This window comes from Echiichthys vipera (assembly GCF_963691815.1).
Source record: "Echiichthys vipera genome assembly, chromosome: 18".
Lineage (NCBI taxonomy): Eukaryota > Metazoa > Chordata > Actinopteri > Perciformes > Trachinidae > Echiichthys > Echiichthys vipera.
This window is the reverse complement of record NC_139843.1, coordinates 20,606,425-20,619,662: the sequence shown is the minus strand read 5'-3', so window position 1 is coordinate 20,619,662 and position 13,238 is coordinate 20,606,425.

Below are 13,238 nucleotides of genomic sequence, written 5' to 3'. Positions count from 1 at the left end.
ACCTCTTTCTCAACCCATTTCCTATCTGTCCTATATATTAAAAAAAAGGCTTGATAACTGTCAAAATATAATCTAAAAATCAGGCCAGGGACGTAAAATTGGAAAGCAATAAGTGAAATAAGCCGAGAAGCAGAAAACTAAACTGAAAACAAAATTAAATCTTGAACTAATAATGAAACTTTAATGAAAAAGGTGACACTAAAATGTGTAATTACAGATTCTCTTCGTCTGTTCCCCCTGACCCCCTCCTTTATCGATTGCCCTGTGAGAATTTTTTTTTTTTTAAAGCTATTTTCATATCAATGCATTTATTTTTTATTTAAGTGATAGTACAACCCTTTGTTTTCTCCCATACCTTATTCTTAGCAGGCCCTTTACTTCAATTAAGAATGGGCTTTATTTTGTGGATAACAGAAACTGAAAGACAGGAGCTCGAAAAGTTCTTTTTTTTTACTTTTTTGTTGCCATTATCAATGAACATTTCCGGACATATCAGGCAGGACATGTAGCCTTATATGGTAACATTGAGGTGTAAATTATACTAATTTACAGTTCTCATGAACGCGCACAGGTGATACTTCTCATGTTCACGCAGGCACAAAGTTTTCTGAAGTTAGGAGCACTTGCTTAATCTGACGAGGCACACTCGTATGAACCCAATATACGAAAAAAGTAAGAGCAAGATAGGTTAAGAATACGAAAAGGTTCATGCCCACTCTTTATTAAAAGGAGGTAAAAAGAAGTACAATGGCCTCTGTGCTACATTGGTTCTGATTGTGGATAATTCTAGGTCACATAGGCACTTGATTCATTCAATATTGGTCAAACAAGAATTTGTTCTTATTTTGATTATTTCTCTACTTATGGAGAGGGCACAGGGAGAACTATTACAAAAGAGCCACATCAATGCATTTGTGGAGGGAGATCATCAAGAAATGTTTTTCTTTTCCAAACCTGGTCCAACAGGTCACCCTAATCATCATCATCATCACATGCTTCAAAGCTTATGATGCAAACTGCCCAAACCAGAAAAGCATGGGTCTAACTCTCACTCATCGTTCTGACCTCTTTGTACAAGGATCCGTGTTAAAGTGCTGTGAGAGCCGCTCTTGTGACATAGACTGAGCTGCATGTTATTGCTCAGTCGCTCATGTAGCTGTATTTATAGACACAAATACACACCCAAGAAAACTGGTTCTCATTGCCGTATTGTGTTTCAGCACAGCACTTTCCAGCACAGTGTCCAAAGGTACCAATGCCTCAAATACAACAGGTTTTTGACATCATTTTAATGTGTTTGTCAGTCCTCAAAACACAACGCAACAATATGTCAGCATATGATTGATTCTAAACTCTCAATTAAGTAAGTTAATAAAAGCTACATTTATTATTGAATTCAACCAGTATCTAGAATTTGGGACTGGAAGCTTAGTGTTGAGTTAAATTAAATAGCAGTACCCTTGCATTAAATGAGAACGTAACAGAGAGTGTCAAAAGAGTCTGTAGCACCTGTGGCGTTTGGCCAAAAAATTATGCCTTGCGAGCAACCACAAGGAATCAACAACATGAGGTTTGTGCTGTTCATTTGGTTATAGCTGGATGGAATTATGTAACAATAAATGTTACCAAAGGGGACACTAGGTAAAAAGGCAGGAAGACACCTTGAACGTCCTGTGACCTTCTAATTGTTCCCTGTAGGAGCAAACATCCGTTAAGGCCTGAAGTGAGTTAGTGGCCCTTGTAAACACATTCTCATTTCCAACTCCTTACATACGAATGCTTAGACAGGACTTTTTAAACCTGCTGGGTATTCTGCCCATAGAGGGAACTAGGGCGATTGTACTATATTATTATTATTTTTTAAATTCATTAATTACATCCTAGGATTACAATTGTGTGGTCAATTATTAGCGTAAAGGGCATTTTCTGCAATACAACTAACTAAAAGCAATGGCTGCATAGAAATATTTATCTTATCTCTCATCACTGTCTCTATCGAGCCGCTTCCGAAGCGAGGAAAGCTGCTCTCACAAATTTACCGGTCCCAGAGCGCTCATTGTTTCCACAAACACACTCATTAAGAGGTTAGGCTCGCAGCTCGCTGTGCTCTATGGGATGAATACATGGGACCTCGAGGCGATACAAATATTGCCCAAAACCACTCCCTTAATCTCTCCCCAATTCTCACCCATAGTGTTTTTGATGGGTTATTGACAGCCTACGTGTGACTGGAAACTCAAACGATAGTTGTGTTTGGAGGGTCCACAACATGGAGCCGACCAATTTCCTTAACTGTTAAATCTCTCAAACTAAATCTGTTTCAGAGAAGATCACTATCAGAAGAACTTGTTAAACAACTTGGACCGGATCAGCGCAATGTTACAGTTGTCATGACAACCAGTGAGTGAGGAAAAGGAAGGGATCGATGGTTTAACAAGAGGTTGGTATAAACGTCACATCTAACTGCCTGTTGTGATGCTCAGGAACTATCCTGCCTTCCTTTCCTCCTTTTCAAAATCAAAATAACAGATCAAGCCTGGATAAATACTGGAGCCAATGACCTAAAGCACCTTTCTGAAATATATATAGGATAGTTCCCTATATATATATATATATATATATATATGAAAAAAGAATGTTCAGTTCAGTTACAACATGTGTCAATCATTATCTTTTGGGGTTATTGATAGGAACCAAATAGGGACAATGTGAACTGTCTGTGTACATTATATTGACATAATCTTCTCACTGTTTTTTGCCAGAACAGGTTATATTTTTCTGTGAGAAATTCTGCTTTATTTTTGACAATGCCAACCCCCAGAAATAAATTTCACCAGCCGCCACTGCCTAGGCGTCAAACTACTACATACCTCAATTTTAAACACATGGTAAATTCAAACAAAACCACTTGATTAGACTTAAGAGGAGGTTGTAGTTTGGGTCAAAATAAGTATGTTTGTTACGTAACTTAAGTTGTATTTGAATGTAAGTAGTCAACGTAAATAAGTCACCAACTATTGGTTTAACATGAAACACAAACGTGTTTGTTATGATTCATCTGTCACGGCACATTATCTCCCGATTGGCTGTCCTGCATGGCTGTCAGGCTATGGGGGGTGGGCTCACCTCGTCAAGAGGCCAGAGTAGGTTGTAGAAATGGGTGGAGTTGTTAAGAGGATGATTCAAAACAGGTGAAGAGCATAGTTACGGGGAAGACGTGTTTCCCTGGAGTCTGTGTTCGTCTGTGTCAGCCCACATTTGGATGGATTTTTAGGGTTCTCTTTTGAGCCTGAATTAACCCAAATAGTCAGTCTAAGTATTTCATTAAGCACGTTTATTGTTCTGTGAAACAAATTCAATACATCATGTCAACAGAATGCTGCTTTTAGCCCCAAACAGCTGAGAAAAAAGTTTCAAAGATTGAGCAGAATTGTGTTCCTTTAGCCAGTGAATAGAACTACAGGACGCCCACCGCGGGTGCATTGATTGAATAAACACCAATATGTAATTTCTTTGTCTGCCATTTTATCCTACACATTTTCCTTCCCGCTATGAATTCCCTATAAGGTCAATCTAAACGTACCTTCTCCTAAATCTCTGCTTCATAAAAATGTCAAAATATAGTTTAAGTACATTTTGCAGTAAGGCGAGCTGAAAATGAGAGTTTAGAGAAAGACACACTGTAAAAGGCCTAATGAGAGAAATGACTGACATGGATAGGGGATGACAGAAAAGAGAGACTGAGACGGAGAAAAAAAAGAGAGCGAGACATAGAAAAGTGAAGATTTAGACTGAAGCAGCCAGGTTTCTGTAAGCCTCCATTGCCATACTTGAGACAGGGGTATTAGATTAATACTCACTGGAGCCATTAGGATGACTAGAGGATATCCTCCTCAGCTCCATTAGAGCTGATGAGAGTAGTAGTGTGGACTATGTGCTGGTCAGGTACAGACTCAAGGACCTTTGTCTTCATCTTTCCATAAATGAACTGGCTCGCCTTTAAATAACTCATTTTCATGATGGAAGATTGCCCAAAGTTATAACTGTGTGCAAATGTTTAGTCTGTGTGCAAACTGGTATGACTAATGTATATGAATACATATCTGTAGACATCATAAACTACAACAAAAGAAAACACAAAGAGATACTGACTACACTGAAGTTTTTACCAGATGCTAAAGCAATGCTGATACTGTTTTCACCTTGTGAGTCTGTCTGTTCGTCATCATGGCAAAATGTGATCTTGGAGACACCTAGTGTAGGGGAAATTTTTGCGGCTATTGCCAGGTGTTTATTTTTTTATATGTAGTCACAAAACTTTACAGGCGTGTAGTTGAGGCTGAGTTTGAAAATAGGTGTACTCCAAGCAAGGGTGCAGGGATGGGAAGTAGGGAAAGGGCCATTACCTTCAAGCCCAACTCCGGACACATTCAATTATTTAAAAAATACTCTGCTATGATTAATATTTTCTTTGACGCGGTTTTCCCACATAGTAAATAAAAACAAGGGGCTGGAAGTACATCTACTCTTTCACCTTCATTTAGAAATTCTGCATCTGACCTCGTTCTTCCCTCTGCTGCTTGTCTGATTGAGATTGAGACTCTTCTGTGACTACATTCTATTAGCTTCTACCTGAGATTGACGTGTAGTCCTAAGGTGAACCAGAAGCTTGCAAACCGCACATCAAGATGACTAAACACACAGTGTCATGTCAGAATCAGAGCCAGTCGAGCAGACAACAAAAAAAGGAGCTAGTGACCAAGCAAAATGGTGAAAGCTTCGCATAATGAAAGGCTGCAATGTAGATACTAGGTGGACTTCCTGTTGTTGGACTAGTAAGTAATATTAGCTGCCTTGCTATGTCTTGTGTTGTTGCACTTGCTTGATGTTTGGCTATAAGCAACGTTATCTACTTGCTAGTTTTTTAGTAATGAGTTTTAATAATAATGAATAACAAATGTACATGCGCAGTGTTATGACAGTGGTGTATAAGTCAATTTTTCTGTGAAACTGTGGGGGTGCCAAATATTAATATTACTCGCATACCTGTGTATGCGAGTATGGAGATGAGTATGGAGCTAAAGTCAGGGGTGATTAGCTTAGCTTAACATAAAGTACCAGGATGCTTGACTTTCATCTACCAGCAACTCTTAATCTCTCTAATTAACTACTTGTTTGTTTATTGTGTACAGAAATGTAGAACTTAAAGAGAAAACCAGGCTAGCTGTTTTCCTGTTCCCAGTCTTTATGCTAGGCTAAGCTAATTGCCTCTTGGGTTTCGCTGTATTTAGGCCCAGTCCACATGTACAGCTTTTTTGTGCATTTTGGCCTTTCGTCTGCACGCTGCATTTTTAAACTGAAAACGAATCTTAGAGGGTGAAGATTTTCAGAAAAAATACCCCTGTTGACGAGGCCTTAGAGTTCAGAGGATACAGAGGGTATAGGCCGAGGGTAGTATTGATCTTCTTACATAGGCTTACTCTTGCAAGACAGTGTAGTGAAAGTGTATTTCCTAAAATGACAGACTTGGCGATATTGTTATTGCACAAGAAATACAAGAGGAGGCTAAAGATGACACTGAATAACATCTCTCTCCCTTCTCATTCCTTCTAAACTCTGTTTGCCAGTGTCCGAATTCAATCTTTCATCTCATTCGAGTTTTAATTCGGAGAACATTTAGTCTTGGCTCAAGGACCGGAAGCAGTGGTATTGTATGTGGCTGTAGGCCAATTGTGTTTCTTTCTCTCTCTCAACTCTACATCCCATTTCCCCCCGCTCCACATAGAAACCTCACCTTTCTGTCATTAAACCAGCCAGACGCTACTTCATCAAGCAAATTGTTGCGGTTTAGATGATATTCCTGATCACTGAAACATACTTTTTTCCCTCATTGCTCTGTGTTCATTTGTCCAATATTTGCAGTAGAAATTGCCTTATAACATTCACCTGTTCCTAATTATGCTGTTTGTTATCATGGTCGGCCACCTGTGAGGTCTATGTATGCGTGCTTGTGAGAGTTTACTTACGTTCATATTTGATTGCATAAATGCGTCTCCCTCTGTGGCTCTGTTATGACCGTGGTAGTCCTGGAGTTTTTTATATTTGGTATTTGGTCTTCATTTTTGTTGCTAAGCTCTCGTTGCTGTAGTTCTTTTGGGACCCAAATTTTCTGTTGAGATTCAGTAGGCGTCACTCATGTTAGCTGCTCTTCTTCCTCGGTTTACAACTGGACATGTTATACTGCCTGTTAGTCAGAGGATTTCCCCAATAACAAATCCCCAAAACAATAGACCTAAAGTGTTGTACAGGGCCAATGTGTTCAACAGTTTGGTGGCAGTGATGAAGAGGAATGGAGGCCAACAATGAGTAAATTGGTGGCAGATGGATGAAAGGAGGGAGCGAGGGAGTAACTAATGGCAGAATGGAGTGGTTAAAGCCTGGCTGGACCGTCAGTGTCCAAACATTTTTTCCACCAATTACAACAGCAGCAAATTGGATGCATGGAGCCAGAGGGAAATTAATCCCTAATGTGCCAATGAAATGCTTTATCTGTAAGTGTTTTCTCAACAGTATGAACAAAAAGTAAGCAGAATGATAAGCTGATTTGAGGGTTGCAATGAATAGATTTAGATCAATTCATTATGAAGTGAGATAATTTACAGGTAAATATTTTACTCAAAGAACGAAGAGATGGTAGAGGAAAAAACATGGGATTCAGTGACTGGTTGAACATTTTTAAGAGCAGCCAATAAAAGTTCCAGTTTCCTGACAGTAAAACTAGATAAAGAATACAATATAAAATATCAAAATTACTATGACTAGCTTAAGAATAATCAAATAAATTAAAGCTGAATGGGCCCTCACACCCCACCTGCATGTGACGCTGGGTGGGGTGCTGGCAGACCCAATCATACATGTGATGACCATCACACACTGCACACACACTGCATGCATATCTCAAGATATTATTTTCTGCATGGGCTACAGGGCACTGCAAATCATATATTTATATTTTAGTATCGCTTCCAATGTCCACTACGTGGCGCCAGATAGCAAACACTGACTATACACTATGTTGCTGTATATCAGATGTAGGCTAGAATGTGAAATCTAGGGCCAAATGGACAATGTAAAGTCAAGTTACAACAGTTTACTATGTCATGGCAAAACATACAATTTACCCACATCACCATGGCATCCCTGTTCCAGTAAAACACAAACGCTTCACAATTTGGCATCGTGAAGGTGTTGTGATTCTGCTGACTACATTTGAAATGGATCTGTTGAATTCTCTAGGAGGAGTTATGAAAAAAAAACATACCTGTAGTACCTAAAATAGTGTGTTGTCACATGATTTATGACATCATCTTTAGAGGTATTGTCTATGCCTTCACAATTTAGCGTCACATTAGCGGTAGGATTATACCAACAAACTATAAAAGGAATCTAATAATCTCTCAGCAGTTTGAAAAAGTTTGTATAAAGTACATGAAAAACGCACAAAACTCAAAATGGCCGACTACCTACTGGGCTGAGCTAATGAAAGCTAATTTGAAATATGTCTGAAAGGATTAACACTATGTGAGTACCAGATATTTCGAATATCAGAGCAACTTTGTTTCAACTAAGGCTTTCAATACGTTAGGGGGCGCTATGGAGCCAGCTAAAAACACATGAACCAAATCACTGAATATTGCTCAATGCTTAAGGGTTTTCATGTGTTTGCCAAGTTTTGTGCGCTTTTGAGTTTGCATGGGTTCTCTCCAGCTTCCTCCCACAGTCCAAAGATATGCTAGGTTAATTGCTTAGGTGTGAATGTGAGGGTGAATGGTTGTCTGTCTTTACGTGCTTCCCAAAAATGAATGAATAAAGCTTTAAATGTGAAAAGTCATACTTTTTCAAAGTGAGATGGATGAAGAAGTAATAATAGATGTTAAAACAGAGAAATGGGAAGAATTGGATGTGTTGAAGGGATGGTTAGCAGGAGGGAAATTTCCGCACTTCTCTCCCTTTCTTTTTCATTATGTTCCAACATCCTTTGGCTCCTGCAGCTTGACTGATGTAGATTAAGGTGGACTAGCCAAATAGACTGAGGTAGCCCTGTTGTTGTAGCTATGCCTCCAGTGGCTCCAGGGAACCAGGCACGTGGAGTAGCAAATGTTTGTTAATACCATATGGGCTGTACTGTGTGCACATACTTAGATAGGATGTGTGTGTGTGTATGTGTATGTGTATGTATGTGTGTGTGTGTGTGTGTGTGTGTGTGAGAGAAGTTTCCAGAGGGTTTATGCTATTTAAATTGGCTCATACATCTTACTACCAGCCCATTGTTACCGAAGTCTGCTATCTGAACCACACATCTCCCGCAGCCTTTTTGTGTTCTTTATTTGCATAAACTGGTCACTGCTTTGAAAAACGTTGATCACAAATGGTGCGTGGAAAAACTGGAGCTTTGCCTATCTTCTTCAATTTGTTCCATTTTCTTTATCGTTACGTTGCAGTATCTGATTTTCATTTAGAGGAAAAAACAGGGGAAAAGTTACTCCATTTCTGTCTTTCAGCAGGCCCGGACCAAACACTCAGGCTGGGGCATGCTGTAGATTGCAGAAGGTTTTCAGTTGTGCTTCAAATCTACAGACCTGCACAGAGATACTTGCCAGTCATGTAGTTCTCTATCGCGGGTCGTGGGGGGGCTGGAGCCGATCCCAGCTGACATAGGGCGTGAGGCGGGGTAAACCCTGGACAGGACAGTCTATCGCAAAGCACATAGAGAGAAACATTCACACCTATGTCTTTGGACTGTGGGAACCCGAAGTCGAACCAGCAACCCTCTTGCTGTGAGGCAACACTGCTAACCACCAGACCACCATGCCGCCCACATGTCAAAATGTCTGCTATGAAAAGGCTTACCTGCTCAGTCAAATTTATTGGTGGATGTATTAAAATGCCCATATCTTTGGGCTTTTCACTTCAGAATTATATTCAATGATGCATTTTATCTATTACTGACTGTTTCTTATCATAATTTGACCACATTTCCTGAAATGAAAACCAGGGACATTTCTGTTCAATACATTATTTAAAGGTACAATATTTTCATCTAAGAAATAAAAAAGTGACAATTCCAGTTTCAATTATTTTGATCATGGTAACTGTAACTGTAAAAAAACAAAAACATGATTGAGATGCCAACTGGTAGCTCTGCTGCCCTGCAGTCTGTCTCGCCACATAAAAAAGAATGTTGAAAGTCTGTTTAAAATGGGGACATTTCCAGGAACACACCGGGGCATTTCCCAAACAACATATTCTCATCAACCGGTTCATATGATATCTTACGAAAAGTTCCTTAAGAGAATTATCTTCTATTTAATCTGGACGTTGAACCCACCAGTTACGTTTAAGAAACAAAAGGTGACAGTTAGGGTTACGCATCAAATCGACTTGGAAAGCTGAGAAAAAGGGTTGTGGTTTAGCTTAGTATTTCCGGGACATAAACAATGGTCTCCGGCTGAAAGTTTTGCCACCCATCCACAAGGGAGTTTATGGGAGTTTAGCGTTCTGATACTACATGATACTGAGACTGGAGAAAGAAAAGTAAAAAAAAAACAATAGAAAGAGAAGGAGAGAGAGACTGATCTGTGTGATGACATTTATTTCATAGCTCTCATTTACATATTTGTCTGTTGTCAGACCATGAAAGAAGAAAAAAAAATAAATTGCTTATAAATACCACATCTCAACCAGCCAGTTGTTTCCATCAGCTGCTCTGTGGTGTTCATATCAGTGTTACCAGCAACATCCACACTGGTATTGTTTTCAGTTTGTGAGTCTGTGTGTGTGAGTCTGTGTGGGTCATGACAACATGTGCCCCTGGAGACACCCACTATAGTGTGAACTATGAAAGAGGTGGTTTTGAGTATTTTACCAGGTGTTTATATGTCTGTCTGTCTGCGGCCACATTTTGTCATAGTGTAAAATACAGTAGTTGAGATCAAAAGGAATGTACAGTATGTGGTCTGAGCATGGGCACTGAGTGCTAGCAAGATAGATGCTGGAACAGTGCACAAAGAGGGACCTAATGGTTACCAGTGCGTATTAAGGTAGTTGGGATGAGCTACTTTATTCAGTACTTCAATTCAATTCAAATATGTGGAATATCACATATGCTGGACATGTTGCTCCTCAGCCTGGGGTTAAAGGACCTAGTCGTTAACAGTGTCAGATTGCCCATGAGCGAAATCCTGGTGCACTAATACTCTTTGTATGTCATCTTGAATAAAAATATAAAGTCAATGTATAAATGTAATACATAAAAGCTTGATGGCAGAGGATGAAGAAACCCTAGATGCTGATTTGTGGTCAGTTTTCCTGCTCTACTCACTGATGGTCTAGGATTGGGATTTGGGATGGGGAACCTGATACAGGCCTGTTGCTCCCGTCTGAGAGGAGAGCAGCATATGGAACGCATCCACCACATACATCCATTTTTCATCATCACTCTCCTCTCCTTTCTCCATTGTTGTGCTGAGTTCCTAATGGGACTCTGGTTGACTGCTGGGCCATGTATACGCCAAATGCTCTGCACTCTTTCATCCTCGCGACTCCGGGAATTGGCTCTTGTTTTCCAAAACGTCTTTAAGCGACAAAAGGCCTTAGCATTAAAAGGTAACAAGTTTCAATACCCAGAAATCTTGTTAGGTGATGTCACTTAACTGGACCCTGAAGTCGTTTATTTAAATTAACTTATTTGAGGGTCAAAATTAACACAGCTGGTCTGGTTTTTACTTGCCTCTTTCACTTAAAATAAAGTAATACTTATTAAAGTTTATCGTACCCCATTTCTTTTGACCCACTCACCATTTGAGTTTCAAAAATGTCCGGTGAACATTTGGAAATTTACAGAATGTACGAAAATTCACCCTTATGTTGTTGTTGTTTTGATTTGATGTTTAAATCAAAACAACAACAATTCCAAATTATCACTGGGGTCTGTTTCACAAAGCAGGTTAAAAAAACTCTGAGTCTAACCCTGAACTCTGAGTTGATCTACTCTGAGATAGGAAACTCTGAGTTTTCAGTTCCAGAACAGCAGATTTGCGTTAGGTTGATCAACTCAGAGTAGTTTGACCTGGACTTAAGCGCGTGCACCACAAGTAAAAAATGACAGAATCAATGGATCCCTGATTGACGAGTCACCATAGCAACGGGGAAGCGGAGCGCTACGCTACCACTGCAACTGTAAATATTAATGCGCTCATACGGAGAGTTTGAGCAGGTTTACACCGCTGCAGCAGCAAAAGAGAGGGAGACGGTGCGGGAGAACATTGCGGCTCGGGTCAGTGCATAAGTTTAAATGTGGTCCTGTTGTAATCATAACACATGTTTTACATGGTAGAGTAAATATTACCGTAAGTGGCTGTTTTTTATTCAACATATAAATGTTGTATAAAAAACTCCCATTTGCAAAAAAACGCAGTGCAACACACAATATCTGCTGTGATATAAGAGCATTACTGGTTGTTAATGTTGGAAATGTAAGGAGGGATGAGATGGACTGTGACATGAAACGGTGTTGTGCGTATTCAGCCCCCTCGCATTATAGGTGATATTCTGGATCAGAAGGCTGTATAGCAGTAATTTATATACCGGTAACCCGATTAAAAGCACACACTTTTGAACCTATGAATTGCAAGAAAAGCTGGTGTGGGGGCGCGAGGAGATGATTTTAGTTTACAGTAAGGTGTTTAGAACATCAAATAATTGTTGCCAGACAACGCCACCCTGGGAGTTTCACCCAGGGACTTTAAGTGAACTAACTTGAAATGGGAAGGCATTCAGGTCCGTAACAAAATGAGGCAGAGACAGTAGTTCACTGATATAAAAATATTATTTTATTATTATTCTGTTATTTAAAAAAAGGGTTAAACGAAATCATTCACTATGGGGAAATTTAATTAAACCAATCAGGGCTGAGACCTACTAGTGAAAGATTGGGTCAACAAAACGGGGATACCAGGAACACCACACGTGCAGCAAAATAAGGATAAAGTGAATACTCAGCCAGTGAAGACAACACAAAAAAAGGGAAGGGCACCACCACCAGACACCAATCCACCACTGTAGGCTCAGCACCTGAAAGGGGGGAGGGGGCACCAGAGAAACAGTTTAGGGACAAAGAAAACAATATAATAGCTATTAAGAAAAGAAATTAATAAACTTGAATTTACAATATATACACACAATAATTAGGCACAATAGCAAATCAAATTGCTTACCCAAATATACAAAATCACAACCCTCAAAAAGAAATAATGACTAACCAAATCTATGGGTTGCAAAAGAAAAGAAAATTATAATAATGAACATACAGCAAACAACTACTAAACAAACACAAGATAACAGAAACCACCATAAACATTCCCACACTGTTCTCTCATGCACATACATACATTAAGACGTGGCAGAATAAATGAAGCGACAGCGTTGCTGAACCACAGGTACGCCCAGGCAGCACCGAAAACACCCAGCCAGCCAAACAGTCAAAGCCTAACAGAGCAGGCAGGGGCCGAGACGGACGAGGCGGCAATGGGAGCTCAAGCACAGCAGCAAAAGGTGGTACAGCAAGCGATCGATCTGCAGCAATAAGCGGTGTCTAAACGCCAAGGAGGTTCTGCGAGACATGGTAACTCCAGCAAGGCAAAGCAGCTCCAGCCAGGCAAACAGCTCAAACCAGGCAAAGCAGCTCCAGCCAGGCACACAGCTCAAACCAGGCAAAGCTCAAACCAGGCAAAGCTCAAACCAGGCAAAGCAGCGGTGGTTTAGTGGTCAGATTAGCCGGCGCTAAGCCGCTACATCGACATCTTTAGCCTACAATAATAAACAAACATGAGAAACTTACAAGTGGCTGAAGGAGGAAGCTACTGTCACTCTACTACATACCGGTCAGGCAGTCGCGGCCAATGCAGCGTGGGGAGAGTTCGGCGCTATACGAAAACAACCTGTAAACAAACACACAGGTCGCCACACGTGCAATGCCACAGGGGAAGACACGGGAGGCAGAAAGCTCACCTACCAGCAGCGAGCAGCGTTACGAAGCGGTGAGCAGCATGCAGCCAGCAGCAACACCCAAGCGAGCCTCTGCTAACAGAGGGGCGGAAGTGACGGACACCGGGAAATGACGTGGCCTGGCCCCAGGCAAGCAAGAGGAAGACAGGTACTCTCCACCCCCTTTTATGCGG